The 13,594-nt window shown below is 45.8% G+C and overlaps 1 pseudogene; it reads left to right on the top strand.

The window, feature by feature from the left end:
* LOC147725152 (1-aminocyclopropane-1-carboxylate synthase-like protein 1) overlaps positions 1-11,112 on the top strand; it is a 198,209-nt pseudogene extending 187,097 nt beyond the window's left edge.
* The last annotated feature ends 2,482 nt before the right edge of the window (positions 11,113-13,594 follow it).

The raw sequence follows: 13,594 nt of genomic DNA, 5'->3' as shown, positions 1-13,594 counted from the left end.
GATGGTCTTGCTTAACGGTGTCCATGGGTTTCAGTTGGAGTTCTCTCATTGTACGGTAGATTGAAGTCTTTATGTCTTTAATTTTCCCTTTGTCTTCTCGAGAGAATTTGCAGAAACTTACATCCCCCAATTGTGACTGAGGCTTTGGTCTTGTAGCATACATAGACATAGTACTTGTAAAATGTTCCCATTTTGTAATTTCACTATGCCTGGAGCGGCTCTCGAAGTGCTGTTTTGCCCTTTCCACTAGCGTTCCATCTTTTACTGATGAATATTGAATTTTTTTAAAGTTGATGGTTTGGGTTGACTCTTTTGGCACTTTTGATCGCTCAAAGTTACACGTTATGGTCTTGATGATAATTTCTTGGGGGCAGTGGTCGCTATCCCCACTGCAGCCGATCCGGTATAATTTTAAGGACTGGAAAAAGGGTAATGATATAAAAGTATAGTCTAGAATGCTGCTTGTTTTTGTTGTGTGAAAAGTTGCGGCTGGAGGATTATCTCCATAGCCCCTACCGTTGAGGGCCCTGATGTTAAAGTATTCCAGATCTTCTAGTGTCCTGTTCCCTAGTTTGGTTTTTTGGGATATCTGTGAGGTTGCTTTTGTTGGGATGTCCCAAATTGCATTTTGGATTAGTTGTATGTCTTCCTGCATCGCACCCATGAGGTTAAGGTTGAAGTCCCCAGTAAGAACAACATTTGGTGTAGGTCTTTCCCTTATATGTGTCTCCATAAAGCTACAGAGGCCTTTAGCTGCTTACCCTTTCCTTCTTGGGTTAATGTAGGCATTTATTAGAAGGAAGTCGGTTTCAGTAATGCCTTGTTTGAGTTGTGGCAAGCGAATATTTACAGCCAGGGTGGCTGTAGAGGATGGTCCGTCTTCTATTGCCGTCAGTACACTTGTAACCAGTATGTAGGTTACTAGGCCGCCTTTGGAGTGCCCATATTTTGCCGTCCTATTTGCAGCTGAGTAAAAACGTAAGTAACCATGGAGGTTGGGGGGGTCTGCGAGCCATGTCTCTTGGAGTGCCACTATGTCAAATTTTCTGATGTAATTCATGAAATCTGAGTCAGTTAGTTTGGAAGCCAGGCCGTTGATGTTCCATGAGCATATTTTTAGTGAGTCGTATACGTCTTCCTTTGGCTTGTGGCCAATTTGTCATTCGTTATTGTTTAGAGTTCTAGCTATCCACCCTGAGTCAAGCATTCCAGGTATTTGTGTGTATCCATCTGCAGTAACTCCGGTGCTATTGATGTGTTGATCAGTTTTGTTGCTCCCTGGTCCTACCGCTCCTCTGAGGACCGAGTTTTTTAGAGTTTTCGTGATAGCTGGAGCTGCCGCTTTTTCCACTGGGACAAGAATGTCAGGGTACCTTGGCTTGACATAAGGTTTTATTGTGATCCCCCAGCTTTTAAAGATGTCAGCTTCGGCAATTAGTTTTTGTGAAATTTCCAGGGTTCTCCAAGTTGCTTTTGTTTTTTCTTTGCCTGTCTCCTCATCGGCTACAAATTGGATGGATACCAGGTCGGAGCTTTTTAATTCTGTCAAGGATGGAATATAGGATAGCAGCCTTAAGATGTTACCTCTGTTGAGAGTGTCGTGTCTTCCTTGCGGCGTGTAGTCCGGGTTAAACCAGACGGCGCCTGTTGAGTTTTTTCGTTCTCCTGCTGTTGCACTCTCTGTTATTGGTTGACTAGATCCCATGACCTCTACTCGTCGTGTTAAAATTGTTTCCGGTTGACTAGAGATGGGTGCGGTGACTCTTAACCGTCGGCCAAGTATATGTTCATTTGGTACAAACGGTTCAGCGTGTGATCGTTCGTCTGACCGTCGCTTAACCTCTACTAGTCGTGCAGCAGTAGTTTTGACATTGTTTGTGCTACTTGTGGTTATTCTTAGTTTTTGGCCAGAGGTGTGATGGTTCCTTAATGGTGACCCGGCTAGATGGGGAATTTTGCAAGGTCTAGAGATGTTACACGTGAGACCCGGTGTCCCCATAATAGCTGAGTCTACTTCTCTCCTTGCAGTCAGTCCACCTTCCATAGTCATTAATGGATAGCTTTCTGGCAGCCGTTTGCCTGTCACTGGGTTAACCTGTCCTCGATTTATCCCAAACTTTGTTCCCCTAGTGGGTCCATGATTTTTTATTTGCTGGCGGACCGAGCTTGGCTGCATGCTACTTTTTGTGCTTGTTTCACGCAGGAGGAAGTGGTTATATTGCTGGTTTCATCGAGTTGGAGACATGAATTTCGTGTTCCTCTTCCGGGCTCTTTTTTTTTTTTGGGAAAACCTTTATTGATATTTCAACCAGTTACAAATAAGGGCCTACAACCACCAGGGCCGGCCGCTAATCAGTACCATCATAGCAAGTTAGTTAGTTAGGACCAAACTCAGCCTCTCGGAGGGCGAATGCATCACTATGTCAATTAACACTGGTCGTTGAACATACAATGCGAATAACAGGATATTCAAGGTTCCATTTTATAATATAATATAGAAGGATGAGGTGCCATACAATATCACGAAAGCGCATAGTGGGCGGGTAGGATAATAGGAAGTTCACAATTAACTCTATCTCACTTGAGACAGTGGCGCAAAAGCATACAATTCGGGATAAACAAGCAAAGAAACACCGTTCGCACCAGATAAGCACCCGCCCAGTAATACTAACATACCGCGAAACATATAGGCACAGATAGAAAGTCAGCTGTTGACAGAAGAATAGAACCACTACGCTGACCCGAAAAAGAAGGAAACGAAAGAAAAAGCGAGAAAAGATAAGAAAGAGAAAAAAAGGCCATAGAAACAAACAGAAAAACAAAATTCCCCTCCTCCAACCCCCCACCCTGCACCCCTGCAGATGACTACGGCCTACCCCCCTAGCAGCGTGCCTATCGCCCCAAAACGGAATCTGAAATATAGGAAGAAACAAGGGAAAGAAAGAAGGGACTAAACCCCCACCTAAAAGGAAAAGTGGAGGAGGGCTATATCATAAACAATCCCGGTCTCTCCCCTCCGTCTTAACGAAGAATCCCCCACTGAACTGACACAATCAAACAGAACACAATAAATGTGTACCGGAGGAAACTATGAACGGCGCCCCGGTCTCCGTTAATCAAATGAAGCAATCCCGTTACCAGTGAAACCATAATGTGCAGCCCCAGACAATAGACTCAGCCTTGGCCCCGTCAATCAATTTTGCCGATTCCCTCCGACGAATAGAGCCCCATCATCAAGTTATCCAAAGTTACACAAAAGAGACCGAAACATAGTCTGATAGATGAATAAATGATGACAAAACCCAAAGCAGACGATCGGTTCCAACGATGCCTCTCCCCGACTCCAAGGCCAGGCTCCGTCTCGTCTGCAATCTTGATGGTCCACTTGGGGAGAGGGTGCAATACTGTCCGACAAAGTTCACCCTGTCGACCAAAAGTCTCCAATTCAGGAACAGCAGTTAAATGTTCCGCCAGAGGGGTAACCAGAGATTCCGACCATATGGTGAAAACGCCTATCTCCGCACGTTCAAGTCGGTCCACTTCTGTGGGGGCAGGCACAACTCCAAGCACCGGGTTCAAATGCGCTGCTGAGGTAGATATCGAAAAGTGAACTGGCCACCGGGCCTCGGGCAGCAAGGCAGGGTCCGGTCTCGATCTGCCAATTCCATCTGTTGCCGACATCAGGTTACAGACCTGGGCCTCCATAGTCGCCCGAAGCTCCTCAAGGGCTGCTAGCACTGACCGCAGTGTCGGGCTGCAATCAGCCCGCTCTGCCAGTTTTCGCCTGACATCTGGCATCGTTATCCCCACAGAGAGGCGCCTTCCCCGGGGTAAGATTAGCCGGAGCGGGAATAGACCGTGAGGGTCAGATCGTAAACAAGCGCTAGTGTGCGCCAAGTCTCCAACTCCACGGAACCAGCAATACGATCGCCAGTCCTCCGGGTCGGGGACCCCCACCACACTGCTTCGGGCATCGCTCGCCCCCCCACCTCTGGTACAGCGTCAGGCAGCCGATCAGTAGCTAAGCAGTCCGAAAGATGGCATAAGTTCCATGGACCGGACCCTGCCGCCCTCACCAATCCGTTGTTGTTTAACTCAGGCCCGGCTAGATCAGCACTCGAGACCCCGGCTTCCAGGCTGGGTTAGGCCTCAAATCTTAGCACGACATTTCTCCACTCCACAACGTCGGAAAATTCTAGGGATTGCTCCATCCGAATGCAGAGTAGTTCACGCACACAGATATGGGGCGGGAAATCAGGATAGATGACAGGATCATCGAGCGAAAGACGGAGGTCAGCGAAGCCGGGAGATCAAGCGGCCATCTTGATTGCCGTCGTAGCTCGTCCACTCCGGGCTCTTTTTGAGTGCAGATGCTATGTGGTTCCAGATTTGTTTTTGTTCTACTGTTGCACCCCAGCCCTTTGGTGATTGTTGCCTTGATCGGGGTCTCAGGTGTGCCGATGACTTCTTTGGATTCTGATAGATACGTGGCACCCTCGGGATGTACTGTGCTTTGTTTCATGTTAGGTATGTTCCCAAAGAGTTGTAGAAAACCATTACGTTGCGAATCAATTTTATGTTTCCTGCCTTTGCGTTTTTTTGCTTGTCTTTGTTTGGCGTTCATTTTTGGGTCTGTTATTTCTTCCTCCCCAATGTCAGGGAATTGAGGTTCTGTGTTTCTGTTTCGCTGACCACTGGGGTTGATGGTTTTGTGGGTGCGGGGCCCTTGAATTAGGGTTGATTTGTCCAATTCTCCCCAGCACCTCTTTGGTCATTGGATGGTTAGTCGCAGCCACGAGAGGGCTGGTACAGGAGTTACTTTGCCGCCACTTGGGTGTTCTTCTAAGTTCTATGCACAAATCGCTCATTATTGTTGGTAGTCTCGACAATTTGTCGATTATTGGCCGCATCTGCATCCTTCTTTATAAGCCCCAGATACTTGGTTCCTCAATGGCGATTTATTCTGAAGAAGCGTATTAAGCGTGCCCAGCTTCCCATCAATGGCCACCACAAATACAGCCAATGTGTCAAGTAGCGACAGTTGGGTGTCCATTTTGTCCGATTGGTAGTTTAGGGCTTCTACCAGGAGTTGTATTGTTTTGAGCAGACTACTCCACGCGTTTTCCTGATTTGTTTGCTTCGAGGTTTTGTCCTAATTATCCGTGGACAAGGGGCTTTTTTGGCCCACCTCTGGAGCCCCCACGTCCATCACTGGGTGATCCAATGAGACCTCATTTATGATGATCGGTAAGGACGTATTCATACTTGTTTCACTGCTGCTTTTGTCTTGGGTATATGCTGCTAGGAGGTCTTCCCACTCTTCCTTACCCAGGTATGAGGATATTTCTATTACGTCTAGGGGCGAGGTTGGTGGCCTGTGTGAGTGTGCAATATCCTTCCCTGGCCTCATCGTACTGTTGTGATCAGTTGTACGTTCAGAATGTATTAGAGTTTGATTCCCAAGAGTTGAGACATTCTCTTCCCAGCACTCCTTTACGTCTTTTCCACTTGCCCCATTGTGGTTGTTGGGGTCTTTTTTTGGTACTTGGATTTCCGACGTACAGTTCGTAGTGCGATGCGGAGGTTTGTCGGCTTCGCTGCCCTTACCAGATGTTATCCTCTCACACAGTTTGTTGCTAGCAGTTTTTCCGGGGGCTGTAAGGCATCTGGGTGACATGTGTGTAGGCTGGCTTTTGTTATTGTCGTTTGCCATGTGCACTTGGATAAGGTTTGGTTCTAAAACGATTTGCATGCCGGGCGTTGCCCCTTTGGTTTTGACAGCCATTGTGAAATTGTTTTTGTCACCCTGAGGGGTTAATGTCACTTGTAGTGGTTCTCTGGCTGTAGAGATAGGGCTTCTCTTGCTGTTGTCGTCGGTTGCTGCACCTGTGTTGCGCACAGACACTGCCTGACAAGTCTGGGAAGGTTCAATGGGTTCCTGTAGGCCTGAAGATTCATTGGTGTTGGAGAGTAATGTATCCCCCGCGTTTTTTAGGAAGTGAAATTTTGTGAAAATTTTTAGTTGGAGCATTGCAAAGTTGGGTTTTGTTTTGCTGCTTTTCTCTGTATTTGCCGGTTGTTCACTGCTCGCGCTGATAGAATCAAATTTGGCGGTTGCTATGTCGATTAGTGAATCTTCACTCTGAGTTAATTGCCTGGATTTACTTGTTTGATCTTCTCTTGCCCCCTCGACTGCTTTCGGTGATCTTTTACGTTTGTTTGACCGATTGTTTGTCACTCCTTTGCTAGTGGGGCATCCACGAACGCGCCCTGATCTCATGTCGCCTTTCCCTGCAGCCTGCTCTGACTCCGCGCCACTGCTCCTAAACGTGCTCCCAGGCCTGCCTCCCAAGCCCGTCTTCCCCCCACTAGAAAGGCGGCTGCTGTCAGGGAGGGAGCGGGGTGATATCGAGGAGTAGGGTGTTGTCCAAAACGTCAATAGGTGCAGGTTTTGGCTGGGGCAGGGTCAGGGACCGGGTAGGCTCTGTGCCGCAACCTCCTCTTTAGGCAGTTCTATAGTTCTATAGTTCTTGGCCGACCTCTTGTACTTCAGTGCTCCAACGCTGGCCAGTGCTGACTCTGCCCCCCCCCAGCAGGCTCCTGCTGATGTCGAAAGCCCCTAAGGGAGGGGGGGGGGGTGTCTTGCCAGCCCGATGCACAATTCTGGGCCATGGAGTGAGCTGCTGGCTGTGGGGCGGGCGGGGGACAGCTATAACAGTGTCTCTATCAACCCCTATGCACCCTTGCTGGTTTCACTCACCGTTGCGATGCTTGCTAAGGGGTGTTTTGTTTGCCGCTTCACCGCTCACTGCTTCACTGCTTCACAGCTCCACGCGAGCCCGAGCCCGAGCCCAGGCGGGCCCCGAGGCGGCGTTTTTACTTCGATTTTACTGTGTCCTTTGCTGGCGTTTAACCGGCGGGTAGCTCCTATGCTCCTCTGCTCCTCGTAGTTTGTGATCTGCAGCTCTACTGCTCCCAATGCAGGTGCTCACTGCTGCCACCTGCCGATACTGCTAGTCCCATAAGGTGCAGGAGTTCATGTGATGGCATTTTGGTGATAACATTTTTTTTTAAATCGTCTCACTAGGTTACCAAGGCCAGATCTATTGACTTTGCCAATACTTGAAAGAGGCCACAGTTATGGCCGGGTCTGATGGCTCAGTGGGTTCATGCCTTCACTGCAGGGGTGAGTGTGTGACTTCATGTCCACGCAGCCTTTCATTCTCTTGAGGCTGATAACATGAATTCCATTGTTTTGGATAGTGATAACTGTCTGTCATTGAGCAGCAAGATACCCAGGAGTGCATGAGTGCCTCACAAACTCTCGCGTTATATTGAAGTCACGCTAAAGAGGGACAGACAACGGTAACCCAAGCAGTAAAACCTTTGTCAATATGTCTGCAGCGTGTTTTCAGCACATGGGCAGGGGGGCAGTCAAAGACAGTTTAAAGCTGAAACTTGGGTGATTAAAGCTAGGTTCAAACCAAATGCAAGGTAGTCATGTCAGAATGTTGTCCCTTAAGGGTAATATGAAAAGATCTTCATCGCCAACTGATATTAATCTTTTTACCAACTACTAATTGTTCTCTGTTTTCCCTTGGAAACAGAGCGTACATTGGCAGTACAAAACATTGGCTGGTCGTTCTCTTCAAACAAAATTATTACTGAGTAGAACTTATTCAAACTTTTCACCGTCTTAGTAAGGGGAATGATAATCGACATCACTGATAACTGGAAACAAATGACCCCCATGGGCCTAGTCAGCTTCATACAGATTAGAGTTTGGGAGAGACAACACAGACGCCTCCTACCTGAAACAGACAGTCGAGTATACCAAGGAAAAAGTACAGCAACACCTGGAAAGATGGGCAGGGAAAACAGTTATCCTAAGTGAGTGCAACAAAAGGGTGAACCATCTACATTTCCAGACCAAATAAGTCCTGAAAATGACGTCTAGCTTCATCCTACAGAAATGAAACCAATAATTAAGGAAGCCATGTTGTTGAATAGTGACACTAAATAACTGGATTTCAGCTCTGAAACAAGGTGATGTTTTTACCAGTCAACCTGGAGAAAAAGTCTACTTTGATTTTCCCATTCATCTAAAGAGCTAAAAGTCTGAAATGAGTTCTTGCAATTCAAATCACTGCCAAGAGTGTTTACCAAATGCCAGGTGCTATTCAAGGCCCACCCAAGAAAAGATGAGCAATACGTGTACCCTATTTGTATAAATACTACTAGGAGGGGAATCAGTACTTGTGGCAGAGCGGGAGTTCCGGAAAGAGCTGAGCGTCTGAATGAGCCAGCCATGACTCTATTTGAACATCTAAAGTTCTTGGGGGTGCATCTGGGTGGCCAAGAGACACTTGTGAAAACCAGAAGACGATAGGATATTTTCCAACCTGAACATCTCCAGAGGAAGTTTAACTTCTTCACTGTAGTGGTCTCTGTCCACTACTATGGTCGATGCTTTTTCAGAACTTTGCACTGAGCTTGTGCAACCATGTCCTGACCATGACAAGTGTGCATGTATGTCGTAAGAGAATACAGGAAACATTTGTATGATATATTCACTGAAAAAAAAGGTTAAAATACAGTTATAGTTGGTGAAGATGTCAATTTAAACATAACATAATAAACTTTAAAAAAAACACTGAATTTCACCAGTTAACTGAAGTGACTGTATCAGTGATGTCATAGAACATGTCTTGAGTAATGTGGTATGTGAAGTCATAAGCAGTGAAAGTTACAGTTACTTCAGTTAACTATATCTTTTCTTTGCCCCGGCTCGACGTATTAACGCAAAATGTCCCAGGAAGAAGCTGAAGTGAATGCCATCACTGTATTGATGCAAAAACCACAGTTGATGGACAGAATGCAGAACAATGTCATACATTCACTCCAGTACAGAGATCTGGGCCTAAATCCATCGTTTTTTTGCTCACCACACCACCCCAGTGCAGACATGGCCATATGCAAATCAGCCTTGACCCTTTGGCTCATGGGAATAGTCCAGCCCGAACTGCCAAGCCATGTCTTCCCTGGACCGGAAAGAAGCATCCTAGGACCGGTTTCTGGCTATCAGCCATCTTCAGCCAGGATAGCTTGACTCCAGTGGTGTAGAGAGTATGGGACCCATGTCTGAGCATACCCATCGCTGTATTGATGGAATTGGTGAGGGGTGTTCGAGCCCAATACTTCTACCAGCCTGATACATGGGTTCTCACCTCTTTTATGCCATAACATAACTTGCCAATAATATCTTTAGAATGTTTTCACTTTTTAGAGTGCCCCAGTAAATTTAAATTTTGTAAAAAAACATTGTTCTGTATGGGTAAAGCAACCATGAAATTGTAAAACATCAAGACTAGTTACACTGCATATAAAAAACAAAGCAGATAACATCTGATGTACAACATGGCACCAAAATTGATCACATCTAAAAAAGCGCATACAATAAAACTGGTTGTGTTGCACATGGGAAATATTGAATAGTAAAAAAACAAAACAAGAGACGCTTGGTCTGCGAAATGGAGACAAAATTGATCATATTTAAAACACTTAAAATATATATTTAAAAAGGCAGAACAATTTCTTAAAAACTATCAGGGGGTCATCGATATGTCGATACAACAGTACTTTTGCGAGCATTGCTCTAGTGCACCAGTCATAAAGTGTGCTGTCGTTGTTATGGAAGAATGAACGCATTTATCACACAGATTAATCGATGCAATCGATGCAATATAATTCACCCAAGCACACTCCTAGAAAGTGCAGTCGAGTGACAAATATATTTCGTCACACATAGTTTTAATTGTTTATCTCCTAACTGCTGTCCTTGCTTTTTTTGTTGACAGTAGGTATAGAGGGAATATCCTGTCACCTGCCATCAGTTACTTATCTTTGCTTGTCTTTTGTTGTTGCCCTGACAGTACCTACGGACTGGCACATTTGAAGAGGAAGTTAAGTTGTGGAGACGTTTCCTGCATAACAAAGTCTTTCTCTTATATGGAAAGGCTTTTGAGTGCTGTGAGCCGGGCTGGTTTCGGATCATGTTTGCCGACAAGACTCACCGATTACAATTAGGTGGGTGTCTTGCTTGTTTCAATAGTCTTTTCTTGTAGACTGTTTTTCTGCTCCTTCTGAGCCTTGTTGAATTTTCACTGTCCTACTGGTCATAGCTTCTAGAATGCCTCCTGTCCCATTCCTGTACCCCCCTACCCCCTTCATCACTGTGAGGGAATCAAGGTCTTGTAATCTGTAGACCAAAGGATGACTAGGTCTGTGTACATGTCAAATAAATAGAGTTTGTGGTACTTTGTTAAAGCATATATTTTTTTCCGTGTGATATTTCTTGAAAAATTCACTCCAGATTTACTCCCCTCGTTAGTGACTTAGTTAAATCTCATCCCCTGTTCTAAATCGCCAGCAAATGACATGTTGTCTGCCCGGGGTTTCACGACCCTGGCGTTGCTTCATGATGGCTGCCACATAAAATATGGCAATAAATGGCACTAGTAATCTGTCTTTAAAATGTTTTCTTTAAATTGGTGGATGGAAATCTTCTTTGCCAATTGGGGATATCTTGATTTTGGTTCCGGGAATGGATGCATTTTGGGTATAAGGGCACATCCCTAGAATATTGTGAAATTGTGTTAAATTTTCAAGCTATTCCACAGGATATCAAATTCTTCATTTTTCAGTGTAACACAGGACTCTGATTGACAGTAGATAAAGGTCTAATCAATACTGTATTCAAGGGTTTCGACTGCACTGCGGTATGGTTGAAAATCTAGTAAAATGCCATGTCGAACTTTATAAGCTGCTGCATCGTCTCTGTTTACCCACAGGCATGCAGAGGATCCGCGGAGTGTTGGAGGAGATAGAAGGCGAGATGGTGGCAGAAGAAAGGAGTCACCTGGACCAGGCAGAACCAGATGGAAAGGCAGACAGCATCTAGATCTCCAGCCACCAAGCCTGGGCCACCTGATCGGTCTTTAGCAGCAGCAGAAGACATCCTCGGACTGGCTGCAAAAGAATACAGTGGATCCGTTCTCTCAGGAGAACTCAGAGGTCTTTGATGTGTCTGCCAAGTTAATGGTCAATATCTAGGCTCTGGACGGATCATGTGCACCTGCTTCATTCCTATTGTAGACTTGGCAACACCAAAATACTGTCCAGATAAAATGTAAATTGATACTTGTATAGCACACTACTCACCCGCAAGGGTCTCAAGGCGCTTGTACGAATACCACTGTGGAACCCATCCTGGCTTTCCCTGTGAGGCGTCCACTCCTGGGCACCCCCAAGGTGGAGGCCAGGCATCGTTAGCGTTATTGGGGCCGTTGTGGAGATTAAGCAAGCTATTGCCCAGAGTTGCAGAGTGGGACTCTATGATTGGAATAGGCACGAGGCGAGAATTATCAGGTCCATGGAATTTTGAGCCCAAGACCCGCCGAGGCGGGAATTGAACCCTGGTCCCAAGCTAGACCTCTGCATCAGGGTCTGCTGCTCTAATCATTGATCCACACTTCTCCACTGTAATGCAACTGCTGTCTGTGTGCAAAATACAACAGCATCACACCTATGAAGAAAATGGTAGGCCTAAAGTGTCAACAATGTCTTCGAATCATGAAGTCTCCAAAACATGTTACCTCTAACAGGTGCACTTCATGAAGCCTCTGCGTTGCCTAGACCAGTGCTGACTTACAAATAAGTTAAGGTAACAGTACTAGAGAGCTGTATCGTAAAGGATGCAAATGAATTTCCATTGTATGCATTGTCTCAAACCTCCTGTGTAAGGACATGTCTGTCATATGTTTTGCTTTCTTGTTTTGGCTGGCACCAGAGGTGGGGCAGTCCTGTTTGCCAGAAGGGGGCCAAATCCTTCGAAACAACTGCTGTGTTAGTCGTTCATACTCTTTTGAAATGGATCAGACAAGCAGGTGGGGTGCAAAATAACAGACGCCCATTAAGCGTTAGTACTGCATATCACTTGACTATTCTCTTCCATGATTCTAAATTGCTTGTTAGAAAGAAACGCAAGATCAGCAGAAACATGTGTCTAGCATGTTCGGGAGGACAGCAGTATCTGTCCAGCAGGACATTGGCAGGACATGCCTCAGGAATGCCTGGAAGCCTTTCTGCAGAGGTAATTTGTAAACAGCAGTGTCTGCAAGTGCCAGCGCCTTTGGACGGGGCCTCCAGTCTCAGTGTCCTTCTGTCTGCTACAGTGTCTGGATGTTCTGATGTCTCAGACCCAATGTCTTGGCCTACCTGCTACATGTTCTCTTGCCCCGCCCCCACTCTGCGTGTTTCCTTATACTGTCTGTCTGTGCAGTTGTGAGGTTAATAGGGCCCATGCACAATTATAGCCATTTTAACATGTTAACGTTTTCAGCTGACATCTTTATGGACAATGACTGTCAGCACATTTTGCTCGTGTGTTTGCGTGCAATAGTGTCCTCAGAAAGTGTTTTGCTTAAACAGACATTTCTTCTTAGACACCTTATCAGACCATCCTACATTCTGTTCAAGGACCAAGTACACTGCGAGAACTGTCCCTGCCATACTGTTGTGTGTTCGGAGACAGCTCTGAATTGGTAGAATTAGCAATGGCAGCTGGATTTGAACTGAGGCACAGTGTGAGTCAGTCCAGTTTTTATTATATAAAGGGACCCAGGCTTTGTTCGGCAGAGGAGCATTTCCATGGATTGCCATGGTCACCATGTGCCTGAATTCAAGCTCAGGTGAGCGGTCCTGTGAGGAACGGAGGCCTGTTCTACACCAGAATGGGATACAGAATGCACACAGGTAAATGGGGAGATGGATCACTCCAAGGTATCAGGCAGAACCACTTTCACCCTATGTTCTCTAGGATATGTGGTGCTAGGTAGGATTGCAAATATATCTATTCATATAGTCAATGCAATAATTATAATGGTTGAATTATTTATCTTTTTCACCATTCTTGTACTGCTGGTTACAATGCTCTGTTTCCTTCTACTAATCATTGCAGCGTACGTATTTTACACAATAATTGATTGCTTCAATAAATATTGAAATGCCAGTTTGTGTATTTCTTGTGTCTCCCTTTGAGCATTCCCGAGATAACAGCAAAAGGGTTGATCAGTTTCCACGATTTATTGGGGGAATTAAGGATGCCATTTTCTGAGTTTGCAGACACTATCAGGTACCCTGATAGGTTTACAGGTCCACATGGTGCACTGTGAGCTAGAAAGGAACCAGGTCAACATATTCTGATGGTATGCGTGGACATGGTCCCCATAGTTTAAATATTTAACACTCCTGTAAGTCCCTAGTCTAGGGTGTCCAGGGCAGGGATATTATAATTGTCCCCAGGGTTGCAGCACTATTTGTGCCACCTTGAGTGACCCGAGTAAAAGTAAAGCCAGCTGGTCCGGCATTCCAGCCAGCAGGAGCAGCTTCTGTGCTCGGCTCGACTCTGCAAACACCAAGTGTGACAGGGTCACCTCACTGCCTATACAGTAGGTAATTCACTCCTAAAGAAGGCCTCCTCTAGCCCAGGAGGCAGGGTGCATTAGTTTACTTTTGGGGACACATATGTGCTAGC

The sequence above is a fragment of the Lissotriton vulgaris genome, chromosome 4_1 (assembly GCF_964263255.1).
Source record: "Lissotriton vulgaris chromosome 4_1, aLisVul1.2, whole genome shotgun sequence".
Lineage (NCBI taxonomy): Eukaryota > Metazoa > Chordata > Amphibia > Caudata > Salamandridae > Lissotriton > Lissotriton vulgaris.
This window is presented reverse-complemented; position numbering and strand designations above follow the sequence as displayed.